Source organism: Sus scrofa, chromosome 18 (assembly GCF_054392235.1).
Source record: "Sus scrofa isolate SSC_HxYL_T2T_F1_AM1 chromosome 18, Sscrofa_HxYL_maternal_Yorkshire_Landrace_v2.0, whole genome shotgun sequence".
Lineage (NCBI taxonomy): Eukaryota > Metazoa > Chordata > Mammalia > Artiodactyla > Suidae > Sus > Sus scrofa.
Genome location: NC_139400.1, coordinates 46,528,211 through 46,551,183, shown reverse-complemented (window position 1 = coordinate 46,551,183; position 22,973 = coordinate 46,528,211). Strand labels below are relative to the sequence as shown.

The window sequence follows — 22,973 nt, the reverse complement described above, 5'->3', positions numbered from 1 at the left end:
CATAAAAAAATTTCCTTCCTGACAAGTTTAAACAAAGTGTAAGTAAAGTTAAAACATAAGTACCAGGCACAAGTCACGACATATTTAATAATCAAAAATTAATATCTAGGAGTTCCTGTTGTGGCTCAGTGGGTTAAGAACACAACATAGTATCTTTGAGGATGTGGGTTCAATCTCTGGCCTCGTTGAGTGGGTTAAGGATCTGGCGTAGATCGAGGATGTGGCTCAGATTTAGCATTGCTGTGGCTGTGGCATAGGCCTGGAGCTGCAGCTCTGATTAGACCCTCTAGCCTGGGAACTTCTATATATTGCAGGTGAGACTGTAAAAAGTTAATACGTAAAATACAGTGAGAGCTCCTATGACTGGCTATCATCCTTTGAGCATTTACTGTGTACCAGGTGATATTCTTGATGTTTTGCATGCATTCTTTTAGGCTATTGCCACATGACCTTAGGAAATAAGCATCGAGTGAGGAAACTAGAACTTAGGTAACTTTTCAAACACACTTAGTGGGAAGTGGCAGACAAGGATTTGGACCCAGAATCCATATATTTTATCATTATACTATGATGTTTCTCAAGTTAATAAGAAAATGTAATTTACAAAAGAGGGGCAGATAATATTAGCAGAAAATTCACACATAACACATACACAAATCCAAAGGACCAACAAACAGGTAAAAATGATATTAAACAAAAATACAAATTTCAATGGCAGTGGGTTATTGGCCTTTGGACTGTTGAAACTAGTCAGCATTGCTGAGAACCCCGTACTCTTGGTGAGAATAGAAATGGCTACAACCTTCTTGGATGGCAACTTGGCAACTCCAGTAATGTCTGTGTAACTCACGGGATTAGACTGTCAAATCAGACCTGCCTGCATCAGAGATCTTATCCATATCGAGCTTCACTTATAATTTCAAGAAAACAAGCACTCAAGGCCCTGGCTAAGCAGGAAGTCTGCAACATGCTGTCCACCTTTCATTAGACAGGTAATTGATAAGATCTTATGAGGTTTGTGGGACATCTTGCACAGCAGGGACCCTATAGGTGAGGCAACATGGCCATTTTGTACCCTATGTAGTTATATAGCTTGTGTGACTTTCTCATGAGCCTTGCCTCATGAATCCATAAATTCTAAGTTTATTTACTATAAACATTTCTTAACCATCCACATCCTACTAAGAGCATTCCATAGATAAGAGATCTCCTAGCAAACATCATTTGTCTATTAGCCAGGAGATCTAGTTCTCAGCACATTTACAAGGAATTTATGTGTTACCTGCCTTTTTCCCTTAGAGCCAAAGGACAGGTGCTTTAACTCCTTCCTCCCCACTCTCAGATGAACTTGTCGGTGAGCAAAGAAACATAAGATGATCATTATAATACTGTTTTTAAAGGGAAGAAGTAGAAATTGCTTGAAAGTCCATCAACAGGGAAGAAAATTGGAAATAATCGGCAAGCCCATTAATAGGAAATCATGGCACACCCTTTCTAAAAAGCACCATTCAATGTTCAAGAAGAAAAGAAAACCATGTATATATAACTTTACAGAGCAACTTATGGGGAAAAGGGATATGCCACGCAACATGAAACCATATGTAACATAGATGCATGTAAATCAATACCCAGATAAAAAGGTGGAAGGGAGTTCCCGTTGTGGCACAGCAGAAATGAATTCAACAAGAATCTAGGAGGACTTGGGTTTGATCCCTGGCCTCACTCAGTGGGTCAGGGATCTGGCGTTGCTGTGGCTGTGGTGTAGGCCAGCAGCTGCAGGTCCAATTCAACTCCTAGCCTGGGAACCTCCATATGCCACAAATGTGGTCCTAAAAAGACAAGAAAAGACAAAAAAAAAAGAAAGAAAAAGAAAGAAAAGAAAAAGGAAGGAGTTGCTTCCTTGAAGCAGTTTTAAAGATGAGGAGGGTGGAAGCTTTCCACACAACCATCCACAGGCACACGTCCTCTGGAAAGCCTTCTTGTATTCATAGGCATATTCTGGCCCCACCTGGAAGCCCACTGATCTAGGGCATCAGGCCACTCAGGTCCTGAAGCTGTTTTTCGCAGGGAGAGACAGCTATGTCTAGGATACATGGCAACACATCCCAGGCACTGAGCTTTCATCCTCATTTCAGTGTCATGACACCCTCGAGAAGGGGAACCCTGGGGCCCCGATCAAGGGAATACTGCGCAGCGGTTGTGCTCCTTCTTCAGGCAGCATGGTGTTCACCTTCTCTCTTGCTCTTTCCTGCGGCACATATGGAGGTTCCCAGGCCAAGGGTCGAATTGGAGCTGCAGCTGAGCCTGCACCACAGCCGCAGCAACATGGGATTCGAGGCACGTCTGTGACCTACACCACAGCTCGTGGCAACACCAGATCCTTAACCCACTGAGCAAGGCCAGGGATTGAACCCACAACTTCATGGATGTTATTTGGGTTCATTACTGCTGAGCCACAATGGGAACTCCCGTTCTGATACTTGATCCTTTGATATGACTTGTTCTTTCTCTTTGGAAGTTTTGTTGGGTCTTTTCTGTCTTCCCAGTGTTCTGAAATTTCAGGAAATAATGTGCCTTTGTGGGGTCTTTTTCTGTTTGGCATTTGTAATGTAAGAAGTCATGTCCTTCAAATGAAGGACATTTTTTCTCTGTTCCTTCAATAATCTCCTCTCCTGCATTTTCTGAGTTCCTTCTCTCATTAATGATTTCATTTTGGACCTTCGGTCCTCTCATGGCCTCTCATGACTCTGGTTTTTCTTCTCTCTACTATTAAGTCCAGTTTCTTGAAGGATTTCAGTGTATTAGTTTCCTAATGCTACCATAACAAATTACCACAAACTTAGAGGTTTGAAATGTTACGGCAGCTGCCCAGCAGCCCTGCACCGCAGCGTATCAGCTCTGGTGACAGCCCTGTGGCTGTAGTGCACCAGCTCCAGCAGCTCTGTGGCTGCCGTGGATCAGCTCTTTCACCCGGTGAGAAACCATGCGAGCCCTCGGAGAGGTGGAGAACTCAGGCTTATTACACCGGCGGGCTCAGAGGAGATCGCCCTCTGGAATCTGAGCCCCAAAGAGGGGTTTCACAAGGATTTTATGGGCTAGTTCTTCCGGGTTCATGCTTGGCGGACCAGAGTGAGAACTGGCAAGTTTACGGAAGCAGATGTGTGGGGGAGGGGTGGTTAGGGGTAGTTGGCCGGGTTTTGCTTGTCATGAGGGCGGGGGGGGTCTCTCCTTTCTACATTTTTATCAGGACATTTTCTCCTGCATTCCCACCTCTTGATGCTTTTCCACTTTCTTGGATCAAGCATCAATTTTTAGAGGTCAAGTTGTGTCTGATGTATCCGGGGGGGCATACTGTATCCTGACTAACATTTGCAACCTTATAGACTATTCGTGTGGTTATGAAATGAGTAATTGCATTAAGAATTCAGGGCCCAAACAAGAGGGCAATGATGGGTATAGTCAGAGGCCCAGTTAAGTGTAGGAGCCATGAAGTCCAGTTCCAGTTCTTATTCCAGTAGTTTGAAGATTCTGCCAATTCTTGCCTTCTCTTGGTTATTCACTCTTTTAATTGTGCCATGCTGCTGATTACTCCTGACTTGTTGGCGTCAAGATAGCATTCTTCCTTACGGAATAAGCAGAGTTCCCCTTTTCTGCTGTCAGTAATTCTAGTCCCCTCCTATTTTGTAATACCACCTCCATCAGGAGTCCAGTTGTTGTTGGGCTTTTATGGCCGCTACAGTGGCCTTCCAAGACTCTTGAACCATTATAGTCAGGTTAAGTACTGATCTCTCCAACAGAGGTACTCCAGCAAACCAAAATAATCCTCTAAAGATAAAATGTCTACCCCTTGGTTTTGAAAAGAGAGGCTGTTTTACCACTAACCCGCTAATTAGCCCCATGGGCTAGCCTCATTCTGGGTATCCCCATGGCTCTGCGTGCTCCAGTTTTAGGTCTTTCAGAAGACTACTGGACTGATGGTGCTGGTGCTGGAGAGCAGGGTGTGGATGTTGGCAGTGTTATTGACCTCTGTGTGTAATGTGTAGGTGAACCCACCTAGTGTTCCCTCCAGCTGGATGAGGTCCTCTACGGCTGAGGGGTGAGCCTCGACCTCAACATCTCGTACCCCTGTAGGGTTGTTCTCGTGCAAGCATGCCCAACAATCCGTCCTGTATACCAATTTTGACATTTGAGACACTATTGAACTCCACGGGTGGGGGAACCTGGATCTGTTTCTTGGTCATAAAGGCTATTATTAGGGTGAGGAGCCCCCTCATTATGTTTGTTAGCTGGTGATGAGGAGGACTCCCAGTGTACTGGAAGTCAGAAGATACGCCATACAAACAAACAACCTAGGCCCTCTTCCCATTCCCGACTTCAAGTGCAAGGGTTAGGGTGATTTCAATGGCTAATGTCCCACACCAGAACACGAGTTCAAGTTAAGTCTCACGTGGAACTCCTCAGGCTTCTACCGTGCATAGACTGACCAGCTTCCAGGGGTGGCCAGAGCAGGGCTTAGCGCTCTCCAATGATGGTGAAGGGAGTATTTGGACTTGGACCTTGAGGAGATTCTTGAGGTGCTGTATAGCCTCCCAGGTGTCCATGTCAGCAGCAGATGCAGCCTTCTTGATTCTGGTGTGATGGATCCATGGGATAATACCAGTAACCTTTATAGCAGTTGGGGTTGCTATGCAACACTTAATTTACAAATGTTAATCAACAGCCACATCAAAGGATGTATCGAAGCCCATGTTCCTACACTGACTACCTGAGTTAATATTCTGCCTCAATTCCCCCCCAAGTTGGAGACTCTGTGGGGAAAGGGGGCAATGACTGCTCTGACTTCTTCCTGCTGAAATGGGGCGTCATATGGGAAAGCAGTTAGGTCTCCACTCATGGGACGGTCAAGTGGGCTTTGAGACATTGCTTTGGGTACCCCCCTGTACCAACATTTGAAGGTTGATAGCTTTTCATCAGGATGTAATGAAGCGAGAAATACAATTAATTATACAGGGTCTGAATAAAAGGATCAAGATCACAATGAATATGGTGAAGAAATATTTTCACCAAGAGGAGGAGGTCACCTGGTTCCACAGGGCAGCTCCAAAAGCGGGAGCTGGATAGGACCGCTCATGAATCTACTGTTGAAGATCTAGCAGGGAATTAGACACATTCTGTGAACAATCAGGAATACAACATTTAGATTTTATAATAGCACAGGTAACTGGTATGATTTTTCTGATTTCTCTGGCTGGTTATGAAATATTTGTATGCCTTGGTCAGCGTGTAATTGAAAGCTACCTTATGTCCTTGTGAGGAGTATGATTTATGGCACCACCTTACTTTTAAAGTTAACTTACTCAAATATACTCTAAACAGTCCCCACCATGCACAAAATTCTCTTCTCAGTGTCCACTTCCCACACACCTTGTATCACTTTCTGTATCCATATTAGTCTGTCCCTTATTTTCCAACCAGAGCAATCATCTGAAGACAGACTATTTTTCTTTTGCCTTAATAAAATGCAATTCCATTCCTCATTCCTTCTATATTGAAAACACACACATTCTACTTTTCTCAAGCAACCACAGACTGTCCTTTATAATTTCTAAAAACACACGTTTTTCTTATAGAGACCATCTCAGGGTGGCACTGATCATATTGATTAATCATTCTCAATACCTTTAGTTTCTGTTTAGTGACTGATATCTCAGTGTCTCATTTGACTTCTGTTAAACCTAGGTATGATAAGATATTATACCTAATGTTGCCAGCTATAATGACATGTATGTATTAATTAGGTCAACAAATTTCAATTCTAATTTAAGATATTAATACTGAATATTTCCCCGTTTACTTGAACCTAAAATTAATTCTGGCCAGTTAGTTACCTTCCATATTTTGAGAATTTATATATGCAAAGCCTTATTCAAGGAAATGCAGAAAAAAAAGGCATCTTTTAAATCTAATACAGTTATCCATGCTGCTGTTTCTGGGAATTTGTGAAAGAAGAGTGTAGGGACTGGGCACCACTGGATGTAATGGGACCAGTGTCTCCTTTATTATAAGAAGGTCTTGTACAAGGCACCAATCCCTGTTAAGTTTTTGCACTCTCAATATAGAAGTGTTACAAGGGCTGTTACATTCAATTAATAATCTCTGTTCTCTTGCGTTTCCTATAATTGGGATAAGTCCCTGTCGTGTCTCGGGTCTCAGAGGATACTGCCTTTGGCAAAGAAATAAATTCTGATCTTTAAGACTTATTTCCACCAGTTGAGTATTCTTTGCTCTTCCTAGCTTTCCCCCTTTGGCCCAGACTTCTGGGTCAACATATACTTCCATCAAAGGCAGGCATAAATCTTGATTAGCCTCCATTGCCATGTGCCTTTTTTTTTTTTTTTAATGGCCACACCCGTGGCATATGGAGGTTCCCAGGCTAGGGGTTCAATCATAGGTGAAGCCACCAGCCTATGCCACAGCCGCAGCCACGTGAGATCTGAGCAACCTACACCACAGCTCACGTCAGTGCCAGATCCCCAACCCACTGAGCAAAGCCAGGGATTGAACCTGAAACCTCATGGTTCCTAGTCAGATTTGTTTCTGCTGTGCCACGACAGGAAATCCTCCATTGCCACGTGAATTGAAGCTTTAACCTCTTACAAAATATCTTTCTAAAAGAGTTGGACTCTGGAACAATCAGAAAGGCATGAGAGAAGAAAATGGATTCCCAGTCACAACTCAAAGGTTGTGTAAAAAATTTTGTAACTGGCTTGTCAGAAATACAAATGTGGCAGATTCATGAGGGAGGGGCCTAGGATTGGAGAGGAGGGCTGGAAAGGTGGCCCATATCCAGGAGGAAGTCAATAGTCTGTCTTCCTACATTTAGAGTCACCCAGGGCTCCTGAGTGGTGATAAGGACAGGAGCCATTATGGAAATGTCCCATCAGTCTTGATACTGGGCCTGAGGGGTCAACCCCAGAGACCTCTGTCTTCAGGGGCAGTTCCTCTTCCAGTGATCTCCCCAACATATGGGGCACAGCCTAGGTGCTGTGGTCTGAGGCTTGGGGCATTCCCATTTAAAGTGTCCCTCTTTTGCAGAGCAAACAGGATCCAGGAATAGGTCTCTGCCCTAGTCCTCTTGCCTTGGAAACTTCCAGGTTGACTCCCTGTAGCACCTAAACTAGAGCCTCAGCCTTTTCTCTGTCTCTCCTCTTGTTCTCCTTTCATTCTTCCTGGCCCCAATTATAACATACTTGAGTTGCTACTCTGAGGTGCTCCAGGTCTAACAAGGGCCAAAAGCCAATTTTTGGAGCTTTCTCCATATATCTGGCACCGATTGAGCTATGAATTTATCCTTAAGAATTATTTGGCCCTCCATTGTTTCTGGGTTCCTTGGTGTATGTTTTCTCAATGCCTTTCTGAGTCTTTCCAAGAAAGCTGATGGACTCTCTTGTTCCCCTAGTAAACCTCTGATAATTTTTAACAGGTTTTACTCATGAGGCTTTTAATTCCTCAACTACACAAGTAATAAAATGATTTCTATGCCAATTGTGGTTATCTCCCTCATCAGCAGACCAACTGGGATCACTCATAGGAACTGCCGGACACCCTGTGGGGAATCTTGTTCCATCTCTTCTAATTTGCCTCTGGCATTTATAGCATCATTCCACTCATCTTCCCCAGCTTTGAGCAGTTTCAAAGATTTAATGTATTTTTTTCACTTATAGTCAATGTCTGTTTTAGTAATAACATGACGTCCTTCCAGGCTAACCTGTATTTGGCCCCATTCTCTGTTTGCCACTTCTTATAAAGGGAGTAGACAGGGATATAACTTCAGCACTGGAGCGGGAAGAGGAGGAGCCTTGGGCAGTATGGAGAAGGCTGATTAACTTCTGGAGGGTCTGACCCAGTTGGGCCAGGATATGGTGGGCACCTAGGTCTTGAGGGAGTTGGCATAATGTACTGAGAAAGCCCACAAGCCTTCCTCAGTGTAGTGTCTTCCCTCACCGTAAAGAAGATCTGACATAAGGCATCCCTGACCATTTCCCTCCTCATCTACCAAATAGGCCTCATTGGAGAATAGTATTATAAGCTAGAGAGCCTTCAGATGGCCACTGCTCTCCATCTGACAGATTACATAGTGGCCAGGTTTTGTGCAGAAGAAAATTAAATGTTTCTTTTTCAGAGTCTCAGGGTAAAACTTTTTCCAGTTCTTCAAGGCACATGTCAGAGGAGTTGCTATTGAGCCATGCACCAGGCTTGAGGAGGTGGCTCCCAACCAAAAAAGAGAAAAGATCAGCATCCAGTGCCTATTGTCCCTTCTTGGTTATGTGAGGGCGACCCCTCTCTTAGATGGAGCAGCTGGACATTAGTGGTCAAATATCCCATCCTACCTTAGGCTGACTGGAATTGACCACTCTTTACCAGCAGAGCCTCTCTTCCCGTCATCCCTGCCCACTGCCTGTCTCTGGACAGAGGTAAAGAAAACTCAGGCATACAGGCCCTGCCCTGAGTTTTCAGATCCTAAGATGATCGCTCTGACATGCCCTCTATTAAGGTTAGGAAAGTTTCTAAGCCACAGTTAACAGGTAAATTGGATGAACCAGCTGTTGATTTCTCCAATGAGGGTGAAAGTAAATAGCAAAAAGCAAAACTGACATGCCCAGGCCCTGAGGCTAAACACTTGGCCTAAGTTGGATGAATACTAGTTAGGAACTCCTTTTCCTCCACAGGCCTGGTAACAACTCAGGGTGGTCTTAAGATCTAGACGTCTGTTTCCTTTGTCCCCACAGCTCTATTTGAGGTAATAGCAAAGGAAATGATGAAAGATCAGGTCAGTTTTACACCGTAATCTTCAGAAAATCCCTTTTTGAAATCTTTGATCACACAGTCTAGCACCATGGGTTTAGACTTGGGTGAACCCATGGTGTCTTTCTGTGGATCTTGTCTGTGGCCTGATATTATGAGACCTTCTCTGACCTCGTGGGCGGTATCCCCAATAGCATTGCCTCTGCCACTCCTGTACGCAAGACAGCTCCCACTCAGCTCGCTCTATGGCTGGGGAGAGTACCTGCTTTGTTGCAAGTGTCTCTGATCCATCTAGGCCCCGGGTCTGGGGAAGGCACTCTCAGAGAAGTTCTAATGTTTTGGCAAAGGACAGGGGGTCTCATACCCAATCCTCCCTATACCCAGAACTGAGACAGGGATGACGGTCTTATTTCCCTGACTCAGATCCTGGGCCTACCTGAACTGACAAAATGGGCAGTCCCGCGGTTTAGAATCTGGGCTGGGGGTTCCTGGAGGCCCAGGGGCAAGGTCAAGTTAGATTATCTCCTTGGAGAAATTTATGGCCCCAAATGGAGGAAGCACAGGTGTCTCTGACTCATGGGCTTCTGGGTTAGGTCCCACCCCATGTGGCCACCCTGTGCCGGTGTCGCAGACAAAACAAGGGAGGGTGCCCCCTTCTCAGAAGGTGGCCATTCAGATGTCCGCCTGACCGCCCCCCTCTCGGGAGTTTAGGTGCCTCTTAGCAATTGGCTGGTTCGTATAAGCCCCGAACTTGGATTGGACTCGCAGGGAGGGAAGAGAACCCTCAGAATCCGCTACAGCCATAAGCCATATGAGGTCACCACGGAACTGCAGGTTAGGACCCACTCGGACTCCGTAGCCACTAAGACCGTGGAGCCACAAACTCGAACCTGAAGCGCAAGCGAATCAGGCCGCCCATTCACCCTCACACACACTCAGAGGTTATCACAATGCCTCCCTCTCCCTGGGAATCCTTAACTAGTAGCTCCATCAAGCGCAAATTTCAACTGGCTACACCTGACCGTTGCTCCACCCAAGCAAGGGGTTCCTCTGCTTCCGATCTGGAGCACGAGGACCCCTGCTCTGGGTCAAGCACAGCCTCCGACCGGGAGAGTCTCCCTAAGGGGGTGATCAGTCCCCTCTTCTGCCCACTGGGGCAGGACCTGACTGGGGTTGGCCCCGGGGCCCTACCTTGTCCGGATGCCTTCCTGGTGAGTTGGTCCATCTCTCCACTGAGTCCGGTCAGGGTTCAGTCAACCGGGAGTCAGGAATGTCACTCACAAAGGAGGACCCAGAATACCGTCGGGTGGTGCACTGCCTCATTCGGCTCGAGGCTCCCCAGCTCCCAGGCGGCCTTACCTCTGTTCCGGTGGCTCAAGGGGCCAGAACAGTTGAAATCTCGCTGGGGCCTCCAGAAATTTACAGCAGCTGCCCAGCAGCTCTGCACCGCAGCGTATCAGCCATGGCGACAGCCCTGTGGCTGTAGCATGCCAGCTCTGGCGACAGCCCTGTGGCTGTAGTGCACCAGCTCCAGCAGCTCTGTGGCTGCAGTGGATCAGCTCTTTCACCTGACGAGAAAGCACGCGAGACCCGGGAGAGGTGGAGAACTCAGGCTTATTACACCGGTGGGCCCAGAGGAGATCGCCCTCTGACGTCTGAGCCCCAAAGAGGGGTTTCACAAGGCTTTTATAGGCTTGTTCTTCCGGGTTCATGCTTGGCGGACCAGAGTGAGAACTGGCAAGTTTACGGAAGCAGATGTGTGGGAGAGGGGCGGTTAGGGGTAGTTGGCCGGGTGTTGCTTCGTCATCTGGGTGGGGTCTCGCCTTTCTACATTTTTATCAGGACATTTTCTCCTACAAAAACAGCACTTAATCTTTGCTCCTAGAGGCTGCTCCCTCCTTATCACGCTTTCCACAAGCACCTAGAGGCCTTTCTCAGGTAGTGTCCTTACCTGAGGCCCCTACCCCCCTCAAATCTTGCTCACTGAGTCTTTAGGATTCCTCTTCTGTGGTTAGACACTCATGTGATTACATTGGGCCTTACTTGGTAATCCAGGACCATCTCCCTCTGTTAATAAAGATTAGCTGATTAGTAACTGTAATTCCACTTGTAAAGTTCCTTTATAGTAACATCTAGATTAATGTTTGCATAACTGGAGGGTGGGAATTTTGTGGGGACATACCTAGAAGTCTGTTTATAACACTCCTCAACTCTATATTTCAACTCTTATCTCCTAAATATTCCTCTTTTAAAAAAATAAAAATAGCATTCTATTCTTGGGACTTATGGAAAATATCGAAGACCTTAGTGAGTTTTTTTTTCTTTTAAGTTTCTCACCTTTGCTTTTTCTATTTTCTGTTTCTTCTGTTTGTTAGTTTGGGGCTTTCTTTTGTCATGTTAGAGGCCTTCCCCTAGGGTTCAGTTTTAGTCCTTGGCTCTCCGTCCATATTTATGAATGAGGGACTAGAAACTGACTGCAAACTCTGCACGTGGTAGGCTCCACCTAAGTATCATGGGGTGGGACATTTCACTGGGGGACCTAGAGTGTCAGTGTATATGTTTTTCGGTTGGTTTTTTGGTTTGTTTGTTTAGGACTGGTTAGAATTCCTGGAGAAGAATGTGCCAGTCTCTGGTGGAGGACCTGGCCGCCAGTGAGGGTGGGGCCTGGGAGCATCTCCAGAGTCAGTGGACAGCCTTCCTGAACCCTCCTGTATCCAGTGTGGTTCTTCAAACCTCACGCCGCCTAGTGTTCTGGGGCAGAGTCCCTCTGCTCACTGTGTTCTGAAAATAAACCTGCACCATTTTGCTAAGGTTGGGGAGGGGATCTACTATTCCGTAATAGATTTTTTTCAAGCCATCCTCCTGTTTTTTTTGTTGTTGTTGTTGTTTGTTTTTTGTCTTTTTGCCTTTTGTAGGGCCGCTCCCACGGCATATGGAGGTTCCCAGGCTAGGAATTGGAGCTGTAGCTGCCGGCCTATGCCAGAGCCACAGCAACTCAGGATCCGAGCCACATCTGCGACCTACACCACAGCTCATGGCAATGCTGGATCCTTAACCCACTGAGCAAGGCCAGGGATCGAACCCACAACCTCATGGTTCCTAGTCTGACCCTAAAAAAAAAAAAAGCAAAAAAATAAAAATAAATTTAAATATCTTCTAAAATCCCTTGTGTCAACACACTTTTTTTGGTCTTTATAGTAAAGCATAAAGATAAAATAAACAGAGGTCTTTGATAGCTGAATGATACCAAAACACCTTCTTAGACTATTTCCAAACTTATTTTATGTGAAGATAATAAACATTTGTGAGTTTTAGTCATTATCACCTTGGGTTTTCTGCTATATGTTGTCAAACCTCAGCCAAACATATATGCCAACAGTTTCCATTTCCCTACTTTCATCTTGCTGCCACCTGGATTGATGCTGGCAACCCAAGGTTTCAGATTACTCTTCTAGGCTATTGCTGTCACCACTGCTGTTGAAGCAGGTATGAAGCATATTGTTTTGCTAAAAGTTATACCAAATGTACAGCCATAGCCTCCAAACCCAGGTACTCAATACATTGGCATTCACCAACATTATCTAAGTGCTACTCCTTACTGCTACCCTTTACCTGTGGAAGTGTCTCCTTCTTGGAAAATGTGCACGCAATCTTTGCATACACATAAAGATTTTGAAATCCCTTTACCAAAATAAAGTGATTTGAAATCACTTTACCAAAGTCACTGTAGGAAAATAAGACCTTTAGCAGGGTCCTGTGGGGCTTCTGGGCACAAGCCTTTCTGTGGCTCCCATTTCTTGTTTTTAGGGAATAAGCTTCAGCCTCTATGACCTTCCCTGGGTTCCAAAGGGCAGGTTCAAACAGTTTTTTTTTCTGTTTGTTTTTTGTTTTCGTCTTTTTGCCATTTTCTTGGGCTGCTCCCATGGCATATGGAGGTTCCCAAGCTAGGGGTCGAATCAGAGCTGTAGCTGCTGGCCTACACCACGGACACAGCAATGTGGGATACGAGCCGCGTTTGCGATCTACACCATAGCTCACGGCAATGCCAGATCCTTAAACCACTGAGTGAAGCCAGGGATGGAACCCACAACCTCATGGTTCCTAGTCGGATTCGTTAACCACTGAGCCATGACGGGAACTTCTTAAACAGTTGTTAATCAGGGGAGGGAGGGGATGCAGAGACCAGGGAGGACCAGTCCAGAGACAATAGTGCAGCCTCGGGGCAGGGTCCTGGTTCCTCCTCAAGAAATGTACATAAAATATACTATATATATATATATATATATATATATATTTTTTTTTTTTTTTTTTTTTTTTTTTTTTGCTTTTTAGGGCCGCACCCATGGCATGTGGAGATTCCCAGGCTAGGGGTCAAATAGGAGCTGTAGCTACTGGCCTACACCACAGCCACAGCAACGCTGGATCCGAGCTGTGTCTTCAACCCACACCACAGCTCAGGGCAACGCTGCTTCCACTGAGCCATGTCTGTTTCCGCTGAGCCACGATGGGAACTCCAACAATACACAGTATCTTTGAGTTCCTTTGCAGAACTAACCCCCCAACAAATGAAAGATGTTATGAAGCATTCTTCATTCCAGAAAGGAGGAGGACCACCAGAACTAGTCCCAGGTCACAGACATGGTTCAGATCCTGTTTTGCTGTGGCTGTGGTATAGGCCATCAGCTGAAGCTCCGATTCAACCCCTAGCCTGGGAACATTCATATGCCATGGGTATGGCCCCAGAAAGCCAAAAAAAAAAAAAAAAAAAAGACAAAGACAATGGTAAATAGTCCCAAAGTCTGATATTCTTGTAGTAACTCACTGAATTTCTAACTAAAATTCTAAGAACTAAAAGTGGATCTCTCTCCTATATTAGACTAGTAGTATTTACCTGATTTGATTTCTCTGCTGTAGTGCACTGACAGACCAGAGTTGGACTACCTGATTGATGCCAGTTATGTTAACTTATTTGAACCTTAGTTTCGTTATGTATAAACTGATCATAATACTAAACCACATGAATTCCTCAGTTTAAAAACATTATTAAATGTTCTTTATGTGCCATAAGTGGCAAAATATTTACTAAAATATAACTGGGCCATTTTCATTTTTAAATATCATGCTATTTTCATGGCAAGATTCTCATGTAACTGCTTTGACCAACTAGCCAAATCTGTTTAGGATGCATCCATTTAACTGCTCTATGAAGTTAGAACTTAATTTATAAAAGCTGACAGTTCATGTGTGTGTTTGACTCAATAGAAGATAACTCCAAGTATTATGGTATTATTGCTCTAAAGGAAGTTAATCAGTTATATACCTAATCCCACTCCAAGTTCCAGGAAGGAACATAACCTCAGTGGATCCTTGATATAGATGGTTGGACCCTAAACCAGCTAAGCCAGCCTGGATTCCTGATCAAGTGAGACAAAAAAACCATGGTGAGATTAGAGAGAGGTGTAGTTTCAAGCTGCTTCTTTTTTTTTTTTTGCTTTTTAGGGCTGCACCCATGACATATGGAGGTTCCCAGGCTAGGGGTTCAATCGGAGCTACAGCTGCCAGCCTACACCACAGCTTATGGCAATGCTGGATCCTTAACCCACTGAGCGAGGCCAGGGATCAAACCTAGTCAAATTCGATTCTCATGGTTCCTAGTCAAATTCGATTCTGCTGTACCACTACAGGAACTCCTTCATGCTGCTTTTTTTGGGTTAATTTGTTCCATAGCTAAACCCTCTCCTCCTCTGGCTCCTTTCATTTGCATCCTTGTAAACTTCCCCTTCTCAGCAAGACTAAAGGGTCTTCTTTAGCACCATACTCCTGAGAAGTCAGGGAGTCTGTGTGTGTGCATGCATCACAGACAGGCCATAAGTCTCACTTCACCATCTCATTATATTAATTTGCTCATTCCCCTGGTAAAATCTATTGACTAACAACCATCCAGATGCCAGTAGGCTGCTCTCCAATATGTGTGTGCTTTTCTGCTTCCACAAGCAAATGGCAGAAGAGTCAATGTTGTTTGTTCCCAAATCTGATCATACCAGTTGTAAATGTTACTGTAAATGACATAGTTAAATATTACATAAACTGAAAGAGTGAAAAGGGAATTTTTCTTTCCTATGAGAACTATGCGAGGTTCTATAAAGAAACTGCTGTCATATTAAGTAGAGGGAAATAATGTTGCTTTGTGATTACTCCATAAATGCCTTTAAATTTTGGTTCTTTTTAGAGACCTGACTATTACACACACTGGTTGTTTATGTAAGGAAGAAGCTTGTACGCTTCTGCTCAAATAACAGGCCTTGTCCTTACAATACGTTTGATGAATGAAAGTGAGTATTTGAGATCTGTGTGCAATCTTTTATAATGCTTTCCCGGTTTAATTGACTTTTTCAATTATTTGATTGTCTTAGATAAAAGGTCTCCTTCTGAATTTTAATTTTAACATTTTTTTCCTGCTGTCATAATAAGATTGCATACAAGAAATTCTGTTTTTAAGAAAAGAAATGTTTTGAGCTCCTCGGCTGGAAATATTTTAGGGAAAATCTAGGGCCTTGTCATAAAGCTAACTCTGGAATTCCACTGTTCATCTTAGAGCCGCAACAAAAACGAGCCAGAAAGTTAAATAATAGGTTTCACAGCAAAGCAGGAAAGTCATTTCCAGATGGTGGCTCTTGACATGTTTTTCAAATGGGTAACTCGACAGGATTGGAAGATACAATTATTGCTGATCTTGGCAAAGAATGACTGGCTATTGCAAATTAAATTGTAACACTGAGATAACAAGGGGCTTCCAGAGAGGACCTCCTTCTTCCCTTCCTCTCCATTTCCCTCCCTTCCATCCTTCCTTCCTTCCTCTAGATCTATGGTTTATAACTGTGTTTATCTTAAGGCAAACTGAGATCCCAAATTTATTCTTTTTTTTTTTTTTTTTTTTTTTTTTTGTCTTTTGTCTTTTTAGGGCCACACCCATGGCATATGGAGGTTCCCAGTCTAGGGGTCCAATCGGAACTGTAGCTGCTGGCGTACGCCACAGCCACTGCAATGCAAGATCCGAGTTCTGTCTGCAACTCACACCACAGCTCACAGCAACACCGGATCCCCAGCTCACTGAACAGGGCCAGGGATCAAATCTGTGTCCTCATGGATACTAGTTGGGTTTGTTAACCACTGAGCCATGACAGGAACTCCCCAAACTTATTCTTGATGGCCAACAGAAGCTCATACAATGATCATATCCTTGGAACTAAAAATCCAGACAATTGATTTCCCAGTGGGGACAGATTATTTGAAACTGGGACGTTAACTTCACTTTTTTTTTTTTTTTTTTTTTTTTTTTTTGTCTTTTTGCCTTTTCTTGAGCTGTTCCCACGGCATATTGAGGTTCCCAGGCTAGGGGTCTAATCAGAGCTGTAGCTGCCGCCAACGTGGCAATGCAGGAATTCGGGATCCGAGCCTGGTCTGGGACGCACACCACAGCTCACGGCAATGCCAGATCCTTAACCCACTGAGCAAGGGCAGGGACCGAACCCGCAACCTCATGGTTCCTAGTCGGATTTGTTAACCACTGCGCCAGACGGGAACTCCACTTCACTTTTTTGTTTTTTTTGTTTTGGATTGATAGTGTCGACTACAAAAAATACGACCTGAAAGTTGAGAGTTAAGTTTTTTGGGGGGTGAAATTAGGACTTAAGCCTGGAAGAGAGCATATCAAGTAGCCCCGAGAAACCGCTCTGAGGAGGTGAGGGGGGAAGCTAGGATATATGAGTTTTTGCAACAGAGGGGAGGTAGTAGGAAAAAAGATTTACAGGAAACCAGATTTACAGGAGATTTACAGAAAACCATTTCTATGGGAAGACACAAAGGTCTGGGTTTATGGAATCACTGCTTTGATATGTTTTCCTGAGTTCCCTCAGGGCTCACTGGCCCACCCTTGGGAGTGGCTGTTCTCACGGGCGACCATAACTATAGCCCAGGAGGCAGTATTTCAGATAGCACAGAGGAAAGGGGGACTAGCAAGATAAAAGTTATAAAGATGAAGGGGGAGGTGCAGGCAGCCCTGCACACATTTCACAGGAGTTTGCTGCTGGTCTCGTGAAGGTTACTACTAATCACAGCCATCAGTCATTATTGATGGATTTTAATGTTTTTCTAGATACGAGAGGATGCAAGAATTGGACTCATAAAGTCTCCTAAAAATATCTGAAGACCTGTTCTTCCAATTTCCCAGAGCACAGAGGGCCTCCCCCTGGTCTTCCCCCTGAGCTCCACTCAGGGGCTGCTGCGGTCAGCAGCTGCAGTGGCTCATGTTTTACTCCATGCTGAGGCTGATGACAAGTGCCAAACTTCAGTTCACAACATAAAGAAGGGCTTATGACTATTGCTAAAAGCATTCAGAATCTGAATTGTCTTGGATCCGGCATTATTGCGGCTGTGGTGTAGGCCAGCAACCATAGCTTCAATTCAACCCCTAGCCTGGGAACTTCCATATGCTGCAGGTGCAGCCCTAAAAAGAAAAGAAAAAAAAAAAAAGAATCTGAATTGAGGCATGGAAGGGTTGCTTGTAATACTTCTTTTCTGTCCTTGAGCAGGCTTTTGGAGAAGACAGATACCTCTCTCAGCCAGGGGAATGTTCAAAGTCCTGCTCCAAAATCTGTGGATAAGAGGCCATTAGGAAGTGAGAAAAGAGCATCAATCGTAGACTGTGCTCTTGGCCTCCGGTTCCTTAACAAATGGCCGGAGTCCACTTCTGGGGATTGTGCATGCCTTTGTCCCGGGTCCTCCTCTCAAGTGTTGACCATGATGCCTGTACTTCCCTGACCCTGAGGGGTGACTGTTTGTAGGGTGGTGTGAGTAGAGCTTGGTGGTGTGGCCCTGGGTGCTGCATGTGTGAATGCAAGGGCTGCTGAGTTTGGGATGGAGAGGTGGGGGGAGCTGGAGGCAAGAGGCTACTCACCACATTCTGATGTAGAAATTGGAGAAAACCACGATTTCTAAATTCAACCTGGAAGTCCAGGTCCTTCTGAAAAAAAAATTTTTTTTTTTTTTGGTTTTTTTTTAGGACCGCACCTGTGGCCTATGGAAGTTCCCATGCTAGGGGTTGAATTGGAGCTGCAGTCGCTGGCCTTCGCCACAGCCACAGCCACAGCAACACCAGATCCAAGCCACGTCTGCAACCTACATCATAGTTCACAGCAACACTGGATCCTTAACCCACAGGGCGAGGCCAGGGATTGAACCTGTATCCCCATGGATGCTAATCAGATTCGTTTCCACTGAGCCATGATGGGAACTCCTGAGGTATGTTTATCATGGCAGTAAAATAGGAAATTCATACTTTATCTACCAGGTGTTTGGCTTAAATTGTAGGTTTTACATGTACTTTTCTATAAATGGTATATAGATTTTCACTGTACTTTGTCCCAGACTGTGCATATAGTTGCATTGTGGGTAAAAATACAAACTAGTATAACCTGTAGGGGGAAAGCTGGCAGTATCTATCAAAATGGGGAGACACTGCTTTGGGGAAGATCCCCAGTGTTCTCCTTACTTGCTGCAAGTAATTAATCCTTCCTTTTTTGGAAAAAACATCTGTCAAAATTATAAATGTGTGCTCTCTGGCTTAGGAATTCCACTTCTGGGAATTGTACAGATTAACATATACAACTGCAAAATAAAATGTCCACAACACAATTTCAAAGTAACAATTGAATACAACACATGTCCCTCAATAAGGGGAAGTTAAATAAATGAGGTACGTCAATATAATGAAACATCGTGCAGCTGGAAAAGAAGACGTGGATGTTCTCTATGAACTAATGTGGCAGGATTTTTGATATTCATTTTTAAATGTAAGAGCAAGCTATGGAAAAGAGAGGGAGAAAATAAGACTCTGGATTCATATTTGCATATTTGCTTGTAAAACAGAAAGATTGGAAAAGATGAATAGAAATGAGTACTTGTGGTTATTTGGGGATGGGCGCTAGATTATGGCATGTTACTTTTTCAAATTCATGAATGTATAACCTGTTAAAAACATAGGTATGTGTTTTTCATTTTCATTAAAAAATTTTTTTCTCTTTTTTTTAGGGCTGCACCCTAAATATATGGAAGTTCCCAGGCTAGGGGTCAAACTGGAGTGGTAGCTGCCTGTCTACACCACAGCCACAGCAATGCCAGAACCGAGCCATGTCTGTGACACACACCACAGCTCACGGCCACACCAGATCCTTAACTCTCTGAGCGAGGCCAGGGATTGAAAACATTTCCTCGTGGATACTAGTCGGGTTTGTTACCACTGAGCCACAACGGGAACTCTTCGTTTTAATTTTTAAAATAAAATAAGTATTATTTAATTTTTCTAAAAGTTAGTTAATAAAATATTTTCCATTTTTATTTCTCAAAGAAAAACAAAATATATAAAAAGGAGTTCCTGCTGTGGCTCAGCAGGAAGAAATCGGACCACTATCCATGAGGACGTGGGTTTGATCCCTGGCAATGTAACCCAGAATCCAGCATTGCTGTGGCTATGGCTAGGCCAGCGGCTACAGCTCCAATTGGACCCCCAGCGTGGGAACTTCCATATGCCGCAGGTGCGGCCCTGTGAAGACATATGTATTTGATAAAAGAAAACTGATTTGCAAAATGTGGTTTGAGCCCTGGAACTCTCTCATTCAATGAAATGAGCACCTAGGCAATCCAAGGCCGGGGGCTCTGTCACCGGAGAGGAATCTGTCCTCACCCAGGTCCCATGCAGGGCAGGGGCTCCTGGGTGCACCACGACGGACTGCAATGCACACTTGCTCTGCCCCTCAGTCCTGGGACCCTCCTCCCTGGTGTCCTGCCTCCCTGTCTCCCTTCAACATCCCCTCAACCGTCTCCCAATCCCGGGCTCTTACCGTCTCTTCAAGAGGCCAGAAGAGGGGCCTCTGAGCAGCTTCTCCCAAACCCAGGGCCCGTTAGCCTCTTGGAATGTGGTGGGGTTGGGTGCGGGGGAAAAAGCTCTGAGAACACAGGCGTCTCCTTCATTGGGTTCTTCTGCAGCTGCCTGAATATCAGAATAAATTCCTCACATAGATGAGACGCTGCTCTGGGGGGTTCTCAAAGCCTCTTCACCATCTTTTTGACTGAGAACACACACTCAGAGTGTAGGAGAAACTGTCCCACTAAAAAGGTAGAAAGGAGAGACCCCGGCCATGACGACTGAGCAAAGGCCAGCCAACTGTCCCTACCCCACCCCACACACACATCTGCTTCTGTGAACTTGCTTCCGCATCGACGACCTTGCCTGACGTCACTCCGTCCGACCAGCCAAGCACCGACCCGGAAGAGGTCGCCCATAAAACCCCTGTGAAACGCTTCTTGGGGGCTCAGACTCCGGGGGCTCAGACTTGGGGGCTCTCCTCTGAGCCCGCCGGTGTAATAAGCCTGAGTTCTCCACTTCTCCGAGGGCTCGTGTGGTTTCTCGCCGGGTGAAAGAGCTGATCCGCTGCAGCCACAGAGCTGCTGGAGCTGGTGCACTACAGCCACAGGGCTGTTGCCAGAGCTGATAGGCTGCGGCTGAGGGGCTGCTGGGCAGCTGCCATAACAAGAGAACTCCCTGTTTCCGTGAAAACCATTGTTGGAGGGAGATGACCACTTCTGTTTGGCACCCATGCGCCCAGCAGGGCCTGGAGGCCTAGAGGGAAGCGGTGGAGCAGGACTGTGTGGGGGAGTGTCCAGCTACTACTCCTGGCAGCTCCCAGCCCACGCCTCTGGGGGAATTCATGCCCCTTCCCGGGCAGAGACTGCTGGGAGCAGCACAGAAGGAGCCACTAAGGCCCAGAAACTCAGGACAATAACCAGTTTCTCCAAGGCATGCTCATCCCCTCTTCCCTTGGACTCGGAGCAGCACTGGGGGTGGGGGTGGGGAGGAGGAGCACGTTGGTCTGACGAATTTCTTTCTACTCAAGGACCTGTGCATTTGCTTGCTCTGAGGGGGTCGGGGGATCAAGCCTCCTCGATCAAATGTCTTAAAAAAGAAGTTAGAATTTTATTTGTTTATTTTTTTGAGAAGTTAGAATTTTAATGGGGATGGGGGTGGAAAGGGTTGTTCCCATTGCTCTAGATGAGAGTAACAATGGTGGGGCTTCTTATGCTGTTGAACACATTTAAATATTATATGTTTTATTCTACATTCAGTTTGCTGTTTTCTCTCTAGTTTGTCACATCCATCTTTTTTTTTTTTTTTTTTTTTTGTCTTTTTAGGGCTGCACTCTTGGCACATGGAGGTCTCCAGGCTATGGGTCTAGTCGGAGCTGTAGCTGCTGCCCTACACCACAGCCACAGCAATGCTGGATCCGAGCTGCATCTTCAACCTACACCACAGCTCACAGCAACGGTGGATCCTTAACCCACTGAGCAAGGCCAGGGATCGAACCCAAGTCCTCATGCATACTAGTCAGGTTTGTTAACTGCTGAGCCATGATGATGGGAACTCCACATCAGTTTTAACGGTTTTAACATCTGAAAGAGGGATGAAGGGCAGGCCTTTAGCAGACTCCAGTCTCTTGTCTGCTCAGGGGGAACTGAGTGCAGGGATGTAGAAAGGCGTGGGTGCAGGACTTGGCATTTGTCTTCACTCACAAAGCTCCTGCTTCTCAAACTCCAGCTTCTAGGCTGTTGCCTTTGGTGAGAGACCAAATACGCAGCCAGTGACCAGACTACACAGAAGAATAGAACTCTGACCCACAATCAGCAGCAAGCAGCCAGGAAAACCGGCTCATTGTCTACAATAAGCAGCCCAGAAAGCCCGCTTGCTTTCTGTGAGTCAGACTTGCAGAAAGTCAGGCTGTATCTCTAGTAACTGAACCAGGAAGCCAACCGGTGACCCCTGTAACAACTGACCCCAAATGGCCAGGAATTAATAATAACCGACAGCTTCCCTAATCTTTTTCCAATTAGGACCAACCTGATAAAGCTAAATATGCACTTCTAACCAATCACATAGGATGCTGTGCTTGTAGTCTGTCTGCCACAACTTCCCCAAGCCAACCGCCTCCAATCAGGGCACATGAGAAGCCTTCTTTTTCTACCATAAAACTTTCCCCTTTGCATCGCAAGCAAGATGGTGGTCGGCTCCCTTGCCATAGCAATATCTGACTACATAGCCTTTGCCTGTTTCACATTTGGGTGGCTTTTGTTTATTTCCATGATTGCCATAGTTTTTTAAATCTCCCTAATTCTCATATCTAACTCAAAGGCAACCCTTGAATGCTAAGAATGATTACTCAAAATATTTGTGTCTTTATTCTTTACTTAACACACTTAAATGCTTTTTAATTTTCTGAGGACGAGTAATAAGGATTAAAAGTATCTAAATAAAAGGAATCTGGGAGTGTATTTACCTGTGTATGTATTTTGATTCTTATAAAATAGTTCCTTGTAAAACTTTATGTATGTTTTCTTGACAATATCTCAGTCTATTAGATATTGAATTTATAGAAATTTTGAAAGGAGGGCCACACTTGAGGTAAAAACACTGGCTTGTCGATCAATTAACCTCTCTTTCATTTAAAGATTGTTTGCAGCAGCTGAAAGCAATCCTGGCACACTTGCAGTTTCCAGTTTCACCAGAGGATGGTGCCCATACTTCTCATGATAGGCTTTCCTAAGTGGCTTTGGGATCCTCTCAAATGGAATCCGAGAGACATTTTAGACCGGTTACTTAAACTGTTAACCAAATTAGGGTTTTTATTATTAATTCAGTTTTATTTATAGTTAAAATGAGTATAAGTGTATAAGATCCTTCAGAACAATTTATGCCAAAGCATTAAGCAGCCTGAAATGAATGGAAAGCTACTTATTTCCTGTAATTGTACTCACACTTCATATTTAATTTATACAACTTTCAAAAACTAGTTTCTACAAGTCAGATCTTTCAAAATTCCCATTTGCTTGCCATCTGCTGCAAGCCATTTGTAGACCAGCCATTTAATATGAAAATTTGCTCAGAAGCTGTAGTCTTTAATGCCTATACTAGCTCATCAGGTGCTGCCTCTTGTTTGGCTGCTCCTAAGCTGGAGGCAGAGTGCAAGTCGCTTGTCTGTCTTCTCAGCTTTCCTGATGGAGCTGAGCCAAAGGTATGGTCAGTTTCTTGTCTGCTCCTCCTTGACTCCCCTCATTTATCC

The 22,973-nt window shown here is 44.9% G+C and overlaps 1 protein-coding gene across 7 annotated transcripts in view; it reads right to left on the bottom strand.

The window, feature by feature from the left end:
- Window positions 1–20,088, bottom strand: part of MATCAP2 (microtubule associated tyrosine carboxypeptidase 2) — a 174,225-nt gene extending 154,137 nt beyond the window's left edge. For 3 of the 7 annotated variants that reach the window (XM_085005799.1, XM_085005803.1, XM_085005826.1), the window contains exons 1-2: window positions 19,704–20,064; window positions 17,762–17,827 (exon numbers count right to left, since the gene is read on the bottom strand). The gene's annotated coding sequence lies outside the window, so the exon portion shown is untranslated. Of the gene's footprint in view, window positions 1–17,761; window positions 17,828–19,703 lie in introns of all 7 variants that reach the window. The other 4 variants (XM_085005817.1, XM_085005824.1, XM_085005816.1 and 1 more) reach the window with 2 other exon arrangements.
- Window positions 20,089–22,973: the final 2,885 nt, after the last annotated feature.